The sequence below is a fragment of the Drosophila elegans genome, unplaced genomic scaffold (assembly GCF_018152505.1).
Source record: "Drosophila elegans isolate 14027-0461.03 unplaced genomic scaffold, ASM1815250v1 contig_524, whole genome shotgun sequence".
NCBI classification, from domain to species: Eukaryota; Metazoa; Arthropoda; class Insecta; order Diptera; family Drosophilidae; genus Drosophila; species Drosophila elegans.
In genome coordinates, this window is record NW_024545907.1 from 1 (window position 1) to 14410 (window position 14410).

Here is a 14410-nt window from a genome sequence, read left to right on the forward strand (position 1 = left end):
CAAAATCAATGTTTGTTTTTTCCTCGTCTGGGTAATTGAAAAATTCAAATTCCAATTCCAACATTCCGGAAAAGCCCGAGTCCATAAAAACTCCGAAATACTATTTTTCATGGGCGGAGGTGCAAAAAGAAACAGGAGGCTTATGCACAAAAATCAATATTTGTTTTTTCTCGACTGGGTAATTGAAAAATTCCAATTCCAATCCAACATTCCGGAAAAGTCAGAGTCCACAAATACTCAAAAATAACACTTTTCAAGGAGCGTGTCCCATTCCAATCGTTCCACATACCTACAATTCCGCATACTCAAAAAAATATATTTTTGCAAGTAGCGTGTTCCATTCCAATCCAATTCCACATGCCTACAATTCCGCATTTTTTTCATCCTAACTGCCACAAATATAGTGTGGCGAGATCCACAGCTATTCGCGAGCGTTTTTTGGTCTTAGCATGCCCGGTGGAGACGATAGGAAAAAGGTATATGCTTCCCCCTTGAGCAAAACCAAGTCCACGCTCTCGTCAAAAGCTCCAAGAGCCCACCAAGCATCGTGGTGAAGCCGGCTACGCCAAAAACTCCAAGTTCATTAAGTCCAAACGCCAAACCCGCTACTTCCAGTTCAAGGGTGACTCGATCCATACAAAAAATGGCTTCAACTGCTTACGAGTTGGCTTTAAATAAGTTCATTGCGGTCTCAGATCCACAGCTATTCGCGAGCGTTTTTTGGTCTTAGCATGCCCGGTGTAGACGATAAGAAAAAGGTATCTGCTTCCCCCTTGAGCAAAACCAATTCCACGCTCTCGCCATAAGCTCCAAGAGCCCACCAAGCATCGTGGTGAAGCCGGCTACGCCAAAAACTCCAAGTTCATTAAGTCCAAACGCCAAGCCCTCTACTTCCAGTTCAAGGGTGACTCGATCCATACAAAAAATGGCTTCAACTGCTTACGAGTTGGCTTTAAATAAGTTCATTGCGGTCTCAGATCGTCTAAGCGATCTCGAAAGCAGAACCAACACTCCTGGGAACGAAACTCCAAGCGTTTCCATGCTCCAAATCCGTGGGGAGCAAGTCCGAGTGTTATGGGACAAGGTGGAAAAAGAGTTCGACGTATGCTCAGAGTGCATTACGGCAGCAGGCGAGGATGCAGCGTCCACATTGCCCATTCTCAAGTCAAAGTATAACTACGGTTATACAGTGTATGAGAGAAACGCCGCTCAGCTCACAGATATAATCCAACAGGGCACAGCTCCGCCAGCTCAAGCTCAAGCCCCTGCCCAGAACTATATCTCCTCTGGCTGTCGGTTGCCTCCGTGCGACACAGAGGTTTTCTCAAGCGATTGCCTACGCTGGCCCACTTTCCGGTACCTTTTTACAGCGATATAGAAATAATCCAAGGCTCACGCCTGTGGAAAAGCTGTTCCACTTAAACGCTAAAACGAGCGGTGACGCGCATGCCATAATCGCAAATTCCCCTCTCACCAACGATGGCTTTCGCTGAGCTTGGGATAACCTAACTGAGCGGGTCGACAACAAGCGATTGCTAGTAAATAGCCAGCTTAAAATCCTCTTCAACCTCCAGTCGATTTCGCAAGAATCTGGGGCAGCTCTAAAGGAACTGCAAACTACGATTCAAGGCTGTCTGAACGCCTTGGAACTGTCCGGAATCCTGATTACAGATTGGGACTGCATTCTTGTCTATATGTGTTCGTCAAAGCTCCACAAGCTTACACTTTCCTTATGGGAGCAGTCCTTGCACGATAAAGTCGCAATTCCAAAATGGGTTGACCTGAACACCTTTCTCACTGAGCGCCATCGAACCCTCGAGGCCATAGATGACGTGCGACCTTCTGAGTCAAGTCATTCGCAGTCCAAAGCAACGAACGCTAGCGGGTCTTTAAGCAAAATAAATTCTTATGAGACTAAGATAGTTCCGAAACCGAGACGTTGCGATCTGTGCTCAAGGGAAAGCCACCCTATACGCACTTGTCCACGTTTCCTCCAAATGACAGTAGACGAGCGGGCCGCCTATATCCGAAACATGCAATTGTGCTTGAACTGCTTTGCCCGAGGGCACCAGCTTCGGGACTGCACAAGCACCCACAGCTGCTTCACCTGCCGCAGTCGACACCATACGCTGCTGCACCGAAGCAACCCTTTTGCCAGCCCTTCAAGTCGGCCTGATGTTCCCATGTCACGACCAGCAACTTCGACAGAAGGCTCAGCCGCTTCCGATGACCAGTCGGGAGTGCAAGTCTGTTTTGCGTCAGGTGCAAGATCGGTTCTGCTGGGGACAGCCATCATAAATATTTGCCACCTGGGTTCGAATTTCCAATCTCGTGCCCTTATCGACTCAGTATCCGAAGCAACATTTGTGACAGAGCGTCTGTTCAATCTTCCAAGTCGTCCAAGCCCAAGTCTCAGGCTTAAATCAGACAGTGTCCGCTCAGTCCAAGAAGCTCTGTCATTTTACAATCAGATCTCCAAGTAGGCCCGCTCTGCAGTTAGAGACTTCAGCCTATGTCCTTCCTCAACTGGCAGGGAATCTGCCTTCCTACCCAATTCCACAAGACTTTCTTCGAAATCTTCCCGATTTACCATTGGCGGATCCGAAGTTTTATGAGAGCGCACACATAGATGTTCTGATAGGAGCCGACATTCTGCCTTCGGTTCTCTAAATGGGGCAAAAACAAACATATGTGGCTCCCTCCTTGGACAAGAAACAATTTTCGGGTGGGTGCTCACTGGGCCAGTATCCGCTTCCACCCAGAGTCAGATAGCCACCTTCTCTACGCAAATTTCCCAAGCGTACGAAAATGGCTTAGATAAAATCCTCACCAAATTCTGGGAGGTGGAGGATCTACCAATAAAGTTGGTAAGGGAATCCGATTCCGTCTGCGAAGAGAATTTCCTCCGAACGACCACGAGAGATGCGAACGGCAGATACGTCGTAACCCTACCTTTTCGCGACCCGGAACATCCAGGGTCAGGGTTAGGGTACTCCAGGTCTTTTGCGTTATCTCAATTTTTGAGAAACGAGCAACGCTTAAAAAGAGACATTCCACTAAAGATACGATACGACTCAGTGATTCAAGAATATCTGGATCTGAACCATATGAGAGAGGTCTTTCCTACCCACGATTTCGCCAGCTACTACCTTCCACATCATGCCGTACTTAAGCCTGAGAGCACTACTACAAAGCTGCGCGTAGTATTCAACGCATCCCGTCCTTCTGCGAATAGGACCAGTTTAAATGATATCCTTCATGCTGGCCCAGTCTTACAGTCCGACCTTACCATTCAAATCCTAAAGTGGCGGTATTTTCAATACGTGTTTAGCGCCGATATTGAAAAGATGTATCGGGCAGATCTGGGTAGATCCGAAGCACACGCCTTTCCAGCGGATATTGTTCCGTAATCCTGATGGGGACATCCGAGAGTTCGAGTTGAAAACAGTCACCTTTGGAGTCAATTGCGCTCCGTACCTGGCCATTCGCGTGCTTCAACAACTGGCAACTGACGTACAACACAGCCATCCTAAAGCGAGTAATGTCATTCGTCATTTTATGTATGTAGATGATATCATAGCTGGCGCCGACTCTAAAGAAGACGCTCGGCTCTCGATTCAAGAGCTACAAAGTGCCCTCAACTCCGCTGGGTTTCCATTGAGAAAATGGACGTCCAATCATAAGGATATTTTGGCTCACATTCCGAGTGACCATCTCCTGCGCTCCGATTTTCTGGAGATCGATGCCGAAAGCACGGCAAAAACGCTCGGTGTCCGTTGGAAAGCCACATCTGATGAATATTTCTTTGTTCCGCCCGAATTATCCGATGAATCGTCCCTTAAAAAACGCCAGGTTCTGTCACAAATTGCCAAATTGTTTGACCCTGCAGGGTGGCTCGCGCCCTTCGTAGTGCGTGCGAAAATCTTCATGCAGGAGATTTGGCTGCAGGACCAGGGGTGGGACGACGAACGGGAGCCAATAAAGCTTTCGTCTGTTCGCTCTTGCGAATTTGCCCTGTCTCTCGCCACCGTAGCATAAGTTAGGTTCTAAGAGAAATTATTGAAATATAATTGTTAGTGATCCATCGAACGTCATCGTAGCCACTCCTTTTCGTCGCGCTTTCGACATAGTTTCACAATATTTCGCAAATTAAAATCGTCTCGAACTACTGCGTTCACAAAGTTTTCGCGTTGTTAATACAAAATAGTATTAAATTTTCATCAATATTTGTTTTCTTTCTCGTCTGGTTAATTGAAAAATTCCAATTCCAATATTCCGAAAACGCCCGAGTCCATAAAAAAAAACTCCGATATACTATTTTTCATGGGCGGAGGTGCAAAAAGAAACAGGAGGCTTATGCACAAAATCAATGTTTGTTGTTTTCCTCGTCTGGGTAATTGAAAAATTCAAATTCCAATTCCAACATTCCGGAAAAGCCCGAGTCCATAAAAACTCCGAAATACTATTTTTCATGGGCGGAGGTGCAAAAAGAAACAGGAGGCTTATGCACAAAAATCAATATTTGTTTTTTCTCGACTGGGTAATTGAGAATTCCAATTCCAATCCAACATTCCGGAAAAGTCCGAGTCCACAAAAACTCAAAAATAACACTTTTCAAGGAGCGTGTCCCATTCCAATCGTTCCACATACCTACAATTCCGCATACTCAAAAAAATATATTTTTGCAAGTAGCGTGTTCCATTCCAATCCAATTCCACATACCTACAATTCCGCATTTTTTCATCCTAACTGCCACAAATATAGTGTGGCGAGTTCCACAGCTATTCGCGAGCGTTTTTTGGTCTTAGCATGCCCGGTGGAGACGATTAGTAAAAGGTATCTGCTTCCCCCTTGAGCAAAACCAATTCCACGCTCTCGTCAAAAGATCCAAGAGCCCACCAAGCATCGTGGTGAAGCCGGCTACGCCAAAAACTCCAAGTTCATTAAGTCCAAACGCCAAACCCGCTACTTCCAGTTCAAGGGTGACTCGATCCATACAAAAAATGGCTTCAACTGCTTACGAGTTGGCTTTAAATAAGTTCATTGCGGTCTCAGATCGTCTAAGCGATCTCGAAAGCAGAACCAACACTCCTGGGAACGAAACTCCAAGCGTTTCCATGCTCCAAATCCGTGGGGAGCAAGTCCGAGTGTTATGGGACAAGGTGGAAAAAGAGTTCGACGTATGCTCAGAGTGCATTACGGCAGCAGGCGAGGATGCAGCGTCCACATTGCCCATTCTCAAGTCAAAGTATAACTACTGTTATACAGTGTATGAGAGAAACGCCGCTCAGCTCACAGATATAATCCAACAGGGCACAGCTCCGCCAGCTCAAGCTCAAGCCCCTGCCCAGAACTATATCTCCTCTGGCTGTCGGTTGCCTCCGTGCGACACAGAGGTTTTCTCAAGCGATTGCCTACGCTGGCCCACTTTCCGGGACCTTTTTACAGCGATATATATAAATAATCCAAGGCTCACGCCTGTGGAAAAGCTGTTCCACTTAAACGCTTAAACGAGCGGTGACGCGCATGCCATAATCGCAAATTCCCCTCTCACCAACGATGGCTTTCGCTCAGCTTGGGATAACCTAACTGAGCGGGTCGACAACAAGCGATTGCTAGTAAATAGCCAGCTTAAAATCCTCTTCAACCTCCAGTCGATTTCGCAAGAATCTGGGGCAGCTCTAAAGGAACTGCAAACTACGATTCAAGGCTGTCTGAACGCCTTGGAACTGTCCTGAATCCTGATTACAGATTGGGACTGCATTCTTGTCTATATGTGTTCGTCAAAGCTCCCCAAGCTTACACTTTCCTTATGGGAGCAGTCCTTGCACGATAAAGTCGCAATTCCAAAATGGGTTGACCTGAACACCTTTCTCACTGAGCGCCATCGAACCCTCGAGGCCATAGAAGACGTGCGACCTTCTGAGTCAAGTCATTCGCAGTCCAAAGCAACGAACGCTAGCGGGTCTTTAAGCAAAATAAATTCTTATGAGACTAAGATAGTTCCGAAACCGAGACGTTGCGATCTGTGCTCAAGGGAAAGCCACCCTATACGCACTTGTCCACGTTTCCTCCAAATGACAGTAGACGAGCGGGCCGCCTATATCCGAAACATGCAATTGTGCTTGAACTGCTTTGCCCGAGGGCACCAGCTTCGGGACTGCACAAGCACCCACAGCTGCTTCACCTGCCGCAGTCGACACCATACGCTGCTGCACCGAAGCAACCCTTTTGGCAGCCCTTCAAGTCGGCCTGATATTCCCATGTCACGACCAGCAACTTCGACAGAAGGCTCAGCCGCTTCCGATGACCAGTCGGGAGTGCAAGTCTGTTTTGCGTCAGGTGCAAGATCGGTTCTGCTGGGGACAGCCATCATAAATATTTGCCACCTGGGTTCGAATTTCCAAGCTCTTGCCCTTATCGACTCAGGATCCGAAGCAACATTTGTGACAGAGCGTCTGTTCAATCTTCCAAGTCGTCCAAGCCCAAGTCTCAGGCTTAAATCAGACAGTGTCCGCTCAGTCCAAGAAGCTCTGTCATTTTACAATCAGATCTCCAAGTAGGCCCGCTCTGCAGTTAGAGACTTCAGCCTATGTCCTTCCTCAACTGGCAGGGAATCTGCCTTCCTACCCAATTCCACAAGACTTTCTTCGAAATCTTCCCGATTTACCATTGGCGGATCCGAAGTTTTATGAGAGCGCACACATAGATGTTCTGATAGGAGCCGACATTCTGCCTTCGGTTCTCTAAATGGGGCAAAAACAAACATATGTGGCTCCCTCCTTGGACAAGAAACAATTTTCGGGTGGGTGCTCACTGGGCCAGTATCCGCTTCCACCCAGAGTCAGATACCACCTTCTCTACGTAAATTTCCCAAGCGTACGACAATGGCTTAGATAAAATCCTCACCAAATTCTGGGAGGTGGAGGATCTACCAATAAAGTTGGTAAAGGAATCCGATTCCGTCTGCGAAGAGAATTTTCTCCGAACGACCACGAGAGATGCGAACGGCAGATACGTCGTAACCCTAGCTTTTCGCGACCCGGAACATCCAGGGTCAGGGTTAGGGTACTCCAGGTCTTTTGCGTTATCTCAATTTTTGAGAAACGAGCAACGCTTAAAAAGAGACATTCCACTAATGATACGATACGACTCAGTGATTCAAGAATATCTGGATCTGAACCATATGAGAGAGGTCCTTCCTACCCACGATTTCGCCAGCTACTACCTTCCACATCATGCCGTACTTAAGCCTGAGAGCACTACTACAAAGCTGCGCGTAGTATTCAACGCATCCCGTCCTTCTGCGAATAGGACCAGTTTAAATGATATCCTTCATGCTGGCCCAGTCTTACAGTCCGACCTTACCATTCAAATCCTAAAGTGGCGGTATTTTCAATACGTGTTTAGCGCCGATATTGAAAAGATGTATCGGGCAGATCTGGGTAGATCCGAAGCACACGCCATTCCAGCGGATATTGTTCCGTAATCCTGATGGGGACATCCGAGAGTTCGAGTTGAAAACAGTCACCTTTGGAGTCAATTGCGCTCCGTACCTGGCCATTCGCGTGCTTCAACAACTGGCAACTGACGTACAACACAGCCATCCTAAAGCGAGTAATGTCATTCGTCATTTTATGTATGTAGATGATATCATAGCTGGCGCCGACTCTAAAGAAGACGCTCGGCTCTCGATTCAAGAGCTACAAAGTGCCCTCAACTCCGCTGGGTTTCCATTGAGAAAATGGACGTCCAATCATAAGGATATTTTGGCTCACATTCCGAGTGACCATCTCCTGCGCTCCGATTTTCTGGAGATCGATGCCGAAAGCACGGCAAAAACGCTCGGTGTCCGTTGGAAAGCCACATCTGATGAATATTTCTTTGTTCCGCCCGAATTATCCGATGAATCGTCCCTTAAAAAACGCCAGGTTCTGTCACAAATTGCCAAATTGTTTGACCCTGCAGGGTGGCTCGGGCCCTTCGTAGTGCGTGCGAAAATCTTCATGCAGGAGATTTGGCTGCAGGACCAGGGGTGGGACGACGAACGGGAGCCAATAAAGCTTTCGTCTGTTCGCTCTTGCGAATTCGCCCCGTCTCTCGCCACCGTAGCATAAGTTAGGTTCTAAGAGAAATTATTGAAATATAATTGTTAGTGATCCATCGAACGTAGCCACTCCTTTTCGTCGCGCTTTCGACATAGTTTCACAATATTTCGCAAATTAAAATCGTCTCGAACTACTGCGTTCACAAAGTTTTCGCGTTGTTAATACAAAATAGTATTAAATTTTCATCAATATTTGTTTTTTTTTTCTCGTCTGGTTAATTGAAAAATTCCAATTCCAATATTCCGAAAACGCCCGAGTCCATAAAAAAACTCCGGAGGTGCAAAAAGAAACAGGAGGCTTATGCACAAAATCAATGTTTGTTTTTTTCCTCGTCTCGGTAATTGAAAAATTCAAATTCCAATTCCAACATTCCGGAAAAGCCCGAGTCCATAAAAACTCCGAAATACTATTTTTCATGGGCGGAGGTGAAAAAAGAAAAAGGAGGCTTATGCACAAAAATCAATATTTGTTTTTTCTCGACTGGGCAATTGAAAAATTCCAATTCCAATCCAACATTCCGGAAAAGTCCGAGTCCACAAAAACTCAAAAATAACACTTTTCAAGTAGCGTGTCCAATTCCAATCGTTCAACACCTACAATTCCGCATATTTGTTTTTTTTCTCGCCTGGTTAATTGAAAAATTCCAATTCCAATCCAACATTCCGGAAAAGTCAGAGTCCACAAAAACTCAAAACTAACACTTTTCAAGGAGCATGTCCCATTCCAATCGTTCCACATACCTACAATTCCGCATACTCCAAAAAATATATTTTTGCAAGTAGCGTGTTCCATTCCATTCCAATTCCACATACCTACAATTCCGCATTTTTCATCCTAACTGCCAAAAACATAGTGTGGCGAGATCCACAGCTATTCGCGAGCGTTTTTTGGTCTTAGCATGCCCGGTGTAGACGTTAAGAAAAATGTATCTGCTTCCCCCTTGAGCAAAACCAATTCCACGCTCTCGCCAAAAGCTCCAAGAGCCCACCAAGCATCGTGGTGAAGCCGGCTACGCCAAAAACTCCAAGTTCATTAAGTCCAAACGCCAAGCCCTCTACTTCCAGTTCAAGGGTGACTCGATCCATACAAAAAATGGCTTCAACTGCTTACGAGTTGGCTTTAAATAAGTTCATTGCGGTCTCAGATCGTCTAAGCGATCTCGAAAGCAGAACCAACACTCCTGGGAACGAAACTCCAAGCGTTTCCATGCTCCAAATCAGTGGGGAGCAAGTCCGAGTGTTATGGGACAAAGTGGAAAAAGAGTTCGACGTATGCTCAGAGTGCATTACGGCAGCAGGCGAGGATGCAGCGTCCACATTGCCCATTCTCAAGTCAAAATATAACTACTGTTATACAGTGTATGAGAGATACGCCGCTCAGCTCACAGATATAATCCAACAGGGCACAGCTCTGCCAGCTCAAGCTCAAGCCCCTGCCCAGAACTATATCTCCTCTGGCTGTCGGCTGCCTCCGTGCGACACAGAGGTTTTCTCAAGCGATTACCTACGCTGGCCCACTTTCCGGGACCTTTTTACAGCGATATATATAAATAATCCAAGGCTCACGCCTGTGGAAAAGCGGTTCCACTTAAACGCTAAAACGAGCGGTGACGCGCATGCCATAATCGCAAATTCCCCTCTCACCAACGATGGCTTTCGCTCAGCTTGGGATAACCTAATTGAGCGGGTCGACAACAAGCGATTGCTAGTAAATAGCCAGCTTAAAATCCTCTTCAACCTCCAGTCGATTTCGCAAGAATCTGGGGCAGCTCTAAAGGAACTGCAAACTACGATTAAAGGCTGTCTGAACGCCTTGGAACTGTCCGGAATCCTGATTACAGATTGGGACTGCATTCTTGTCTAATTGTGTTCGTCAAAGCTCCCCAAGCTTACACTTTCCTTATGGGAGCAGTCCTTGCACGATAAAGTCGCAATTCCAAAATGGGTTGACCTTAACACCTTTCTCACTGAGCGCCATCGAACCCTCGAGGCCAAAGATGACGTGCGACCTTCTGGGTCAAGTCATTCGCAGTCCAAAGCAACGAACGCTAGCGGGTCTTTAAGCAAAATAAATTCTTATGAGACTAAGATAGTTCCGAAACCGAGACGTTGCGATCTGTGCTCAAGGGAAAGCCACCCTATACGCACTTGTCCACGTTTCCTCCAAATGACAGTAGACGAGCGGGCCGCCTATATCCGAAACATGCAATTGTGCTTGAACTGCTTTGCCCGAGGGCACCAGCTTCGGGACTGCACAAGCACCAACAGCTGCTTCACCTGCCGCAGTCGACACCATACGCTGCTGCATCGAAGCAACCCTTTTGCTAGCCCTTCAAGTCGGCCTGATGTTCCCATGTCACGACCAGCAACTTCGACAGAAGGCTCAGCCGCTTCCGATGACCAGTCGGGAGTGCAAGTCTGTTTTGCGTCAGGTGCAAGATCGGTTCTGCTGGGGACAGCCATCATAAATATTGGCCACCTGGGTTCGAATTTCCAAGCTCGTGCCCTTATCGACTCAGGATCCGAAGCAACATTTGTGACAGAGCGTCTGTTCAATCTTCCAAGTCGTCCAAGCCCAAGGCTCTCAGGCTTAAATCAGACAGTATCCGCTCAGTCCAAGAAGCTCTGTCATTTTACAATCAGATCTCCAAGTAGGCCCGCTCTGCAGTTAGAGACGTCAGCCTATGTCCTTCCTCAACTGGCAGGGAATCTGCCTTCCTACCCAATTCCGCAAGACTTTCTTCGAAATCTTCCCGATTTACCATTGGCGGATCCGAAGTTTTATGAGAGCGCACAGATAGATGTTCTGTTAGGAGCCGACATTCTGCCTTCGGTTCTCCTAAATGGGGCAAAAACAAACATATGTGGCTCCCTCCTTGGACAAGAAACAATTTTCGGGTGGGTGCTCACTGGGCCAGTATCCGCTTCCACTCAGAGTCAGATAGCCACCTTCAGCAGCGTACGACAATGGCTTAGATAAAATCCTCACCAAATTCTGGGAGGTGGAGGATCTACCAATAAAGTTGGTAAAGGAATCCGATTCCGTCTGCGAAGAGAATTTTCTCCGAACGACCACGAGAGATGCGAACGGCAGATACGTCGTAACCCTACCTTTTCGCGACCCGGAACATCCAGGGTCAGGGTTAGGGTACTCCAGGTCTTTTGCGTTATCTCAATTTTTGAGAAACGAGCAACGCTTAAAAAGAGACATTCCACTAAAGATACGATACGACTCAGTGATTCAAGAATATCTGGATCTGAACCATATGAGAGAGGTCTTTCCTACCCACGATTTCGCCAGCTACTACCTTCCACATCATGCCGTACTTAAGCCTGAGAGCACTACTACAAAGCTGCGCGTAGTATTCAACGCATCCCGTCCTTCTGCGAATAGGACCAGTTTAAATGATATCCTTCATGCTGGCCCAGTCTTACAGTCCGACCTTACCATTCAAATCCTAAAGTGGCGGTATTTTCAATACGTGTTTAGCGCCGATATTGAAAAGATGTATCGGGCAGATCTGGGTAGATCCGAAGCACACGTCTTTCCAGCGGATATTGTTCCGTAATCCTGATGGGGACATCCGAGAGTTCGAGTTGAAAACAGTCACCTTTGGAGTCAATTGCGCTCCGTACCTGGCCATTCGCGTGCTTCAACAACTGGCAACTGACGTACAACACAGCCATCCTAAAGCGAGTAATGTCATTCGTCATTTTATGTATGTATGATATCATAGCTGGCGCCGACTCTAAAGAAGACGCTCGGCTCTCGATTCAAGAGCTACAAAGTGCCCTCAACTCCGCTGGGTTTCCATTGAGAAAATGGACGTCCAATCATAAGGATATTTTGGCTCACATTCCGAGTGACCATCTCCTGCGCTCCGATTTTCTGGAGATCGATGCCGAAAGCACGGCAAAAACGCTCGGTGTCCGTTGGAAAGCCACATCTGATGAATATTTCTTTGTTCCGCCCGAATTATCCGATGAATCGTCCCTTAAAAAACGCCAGGTTCTGTCACAAATTGCCAAATTGTTTGACCCTGCAGGGTGGCTCGCGCCCTTCGTAGTGCGTGCGAAAATCTTCATGCAGGAGATTTGGCTGCAGGACCAGGGGTGGGACGACGAACGGGCGCCAATAAAGCTTTCGTCTGTTCGCTCTTGCGAATTCGCCCCGTCTCTCGCCACCGTAGCATAAGTTAGGTTCTAAGAGAAATTATTGAAATATAATTGTTAATGATCCATCGAACGTCATCGTAGCCACTCCTTTTCGTCGCGCTTTCGACATAGTTTCACAATATTTCGCAAATTAAAATCGTCTCGAACTACTGCGTTCACAAAGTTTTCGCGTTGTTAATACAAAATAGTATTGAATTTTCATCAATATTTGTTTTTTTTCTCGTCTGGTTAATTGAAAAATTCCAATTCCAATATTCCGAAAACGCCCGAGTCCATAAAAAAACTCCGATATACTATTTTTCATGGGCGGAGGTGCAAAAAGAAACAGGAGGCTTATGCACAAAATCAAAATCGTCTGGGTAATTGAAAAATTCAAATTCCAATATTTCAACATTCCGGAAAAGCCCGAGTCCATAAAAACTACGAAATACTATTTTTCATGGGCGGAGGTGCAAAAAGGAACAGGAGGCTTATGCACAAAAATCAATATTTGTTTTTTCTCGACTGGGTAATTGAAAAATTCCAATTCCAATCCAACATTCCGGAAAAGTCCGAGTCCACAAAAACTCAAAAATAACACTTTTCAAGTAGCGTGTCCAATTCCAATCGTTCAACACCTACAATTCCGCATATTTGTTTTTTTCTCGCCTGGTTAATTGAAAAATTCCAATTCCAATCCAACATTCCGGAAAAGTCAGAGTCCACAAAAACTCAAAACTAACACTTTTCAAGGAGCATGTCCCATTCCAATCGTTCCACATACCTACAATTCCGCATACTCCAAAAATATATTTTTGCAAGTAGCGTGTTCCATTCCATTCCAATTCCACATACCTACAATTCCGCATTTTTCATCCTAACTGCCAAAAACATAGTGTGGCGAGATCCACAGCTATTCGCGAGCGTTTTTTGGTCTTAGCATGCCCGGTGTAGACGATAAGAAAAAGGTATCTGCTTCCCCCTTGAGCAAAACCAATTCCACGCTCTCGCCATAAGCTCCAAGAGCCCACCAAGCATCGTGGTGAAGCCGGCTACGCCAAAAACTCCAAGTTCATTAAGTCCAAACGCCAAGCCCTCTACTTCCAGTTCAAGGGTGACTCGATCCATACAAAAAATGGCTTCAACTGCTTACGAGTTGGCTTTAAATAAGTTCATTGCGGTCTCAGATCGTCTAAGCGATCTCGAAAGCAGAACCAACACTCCTGGGAACGAAACTCCAAGCGTTTCCATGCTCCAAATCAGTGGGGAGCAAGTCCGAGTGTTATGGGACAAAGTGGAAAAAGAGTTCGACGTATGCTCAGAGTGCATTACGGCAGCATTCTCAAGTCAAAGTATAACTACTGTTATACAGTGTATGAGAGATACGCCGCTCAGCTCACAGATATAATCCAACAGGGCACAGCTCCGCCAGCTCAAGCTCAAGCCCCTGCCCAGAACTATATCTCCTCTGGCTGTCGGCTGCCTCCGTGCGACACAGAGGTTTTCTCAAGCGATTACCGGGACCTTTTTACAGCGATATATATAAATAATCCAAGGCTCACGCCTGTGGAAAAGCGGTTCCACTTAAACGCTAAAACGAGCGGTGACGCGCATGCCATAATCGCAAATTCCCCTCTCACCAACGATGGCTTTCGCTCAGCTTGGGATAACCTAACTGAGCGGGTCGACAACAAGCGATTGCTAGTAAATAGCCAGCTTAAAATCCTCTTCAACCTCCAGTCGATTTCGCAAGAATCTGGGGCAGCTCTAAAGGAACTGCAAACTACGATTCAAGGCTGTCTGAACGCCTTGGAACTGTCCGGAATCCTGATTACAGATTGGGACTGCATTCTTATCTAAATGTGTTCGTCAAAGCTCCCCAAGCTTACACTTTCCTTATGGGAGCAGTCCTTGCACGATAAAGTCGCAATTCCAAAATGGGTTGACCTTAACACCTTTCTCACTGAGCGCCATCGAACCCTCGAGGCCAAAGATGACGTGCGACCTTCTGGGTCAAGTCATTCGCAGTCCAAAGCAACGAACGCTAGCGGGTCTTTAAGCTAAATAAATTCTTATGAGACTAAGATAGTTCCGAAACCGAGACGTTGCGATCTGTGCTCAAGGGAAAGCCACCCTATACGCACTTGT

General features: G+C 46.5%; 1 pseudogene; it reads left to right on the top strand.

The window, feature by feature from the left end:
- Window positions 1–525: 525 nt before the first annotated feature.
- LOC121467715 lies at window positions 526–14122 on the top strand (annotated as a pseudogene).
- Window positions 14123–14410: the final 288 nt, after the last annotated feature.